Source organism: Lytechinus pictus, unplaced genomic scaffold (assembly GCF_037042905.1).
Source record: "Lytechinus pictus isolate F3 Inbred unplaced genomic scaffold, Lp3.0 scaffold_272, whole genome shotgun sequence".
NCBI lineage: Eukaryota > Metazoa > Echinodermata > Echinoidea > Temnopleuroida > Toxopneustidae > Lytechinus > Lytechinus pictus.
This window is the reverse complement of record NW_026974391.1, coordinates 21,619-22,500: the sequence shown is the minus strand read 5'-3', so window position 1 is coordinate 22,500 and position 882 is coordinate 21,619.

Here is an 882-nt window from a genome sequence, read left to right as displayed (position 1 = left end):
GGTCATCCTCTCCGAGGTGGGCAAGGGCTTTTGAGGGAGACACAGCCCAACAGCAGACGGCCAGGGCCCCGTACGTCGAAGGCAGGCAACCGCTCTACCTCTCCGAGGTGGGCAGGGGCTTTTGAGGGAGACACAGCCCAACAGCAGAGGGCCAGGGCCCCCTATGTCGAAGGCAGGCACCCGCACTCGAACTCAGAGGTGGGCAGGGGCTTTTGAGGGAGACACAGCCCAACAGCAGACGGCCAGGGCCCCGTACGTCGAAGGCAGGCAACCGCTCTTCCTCTCCGAGGTGGGCAGGGGCTTTTGAGGGAGACACAGCCCAACAGCAGTGGGCCAGGGTCCCGTACCTCCAGACCGGGCAGCCGCTCTTCCTCTCCGACGTTTCCAGGGGCTTTTGAGCGACAGCCAGCCCACCTCCAGTCCGACAGCCAGCCGTAGGTCGACGCCAGGCACCTGCTCGTCCTCTCCGACGTTTGCAGGGGCTCCTGAGCGACAGCCAGCTCACCTCCAGTCCACTAGCCCCCCGTAGGTCGAGACCAGGCACCCGCTCTTCACTTCAGACGTCGGCAGGGGCTCTTGAGCGACACACAGCCCACCTCCAGTCCGCTAGCCCCCCGTACGTCGAAGCCAGTCACTCGAACTACTTCTCCGACGTTGGCAGCGGCTCCTGAGCGACAGCCAGCCCAACACCAGTCGGCCAGGGCCCCGTAGGTCGAGGCCAGGCACTCGCTCTTCCAGTCCGAGGTTGGCAGCGGCTCCTGAGCGACAGCCAGCCCAACACCAGTCCACTAGCCCCCCGTACGTCGAGGTTAGGCACCCGCTCTTCCTCTCCGAGGTGGGCAGGGGCTGTTGAGGGAGACACAGCCCAACAGCAGAGGGCCA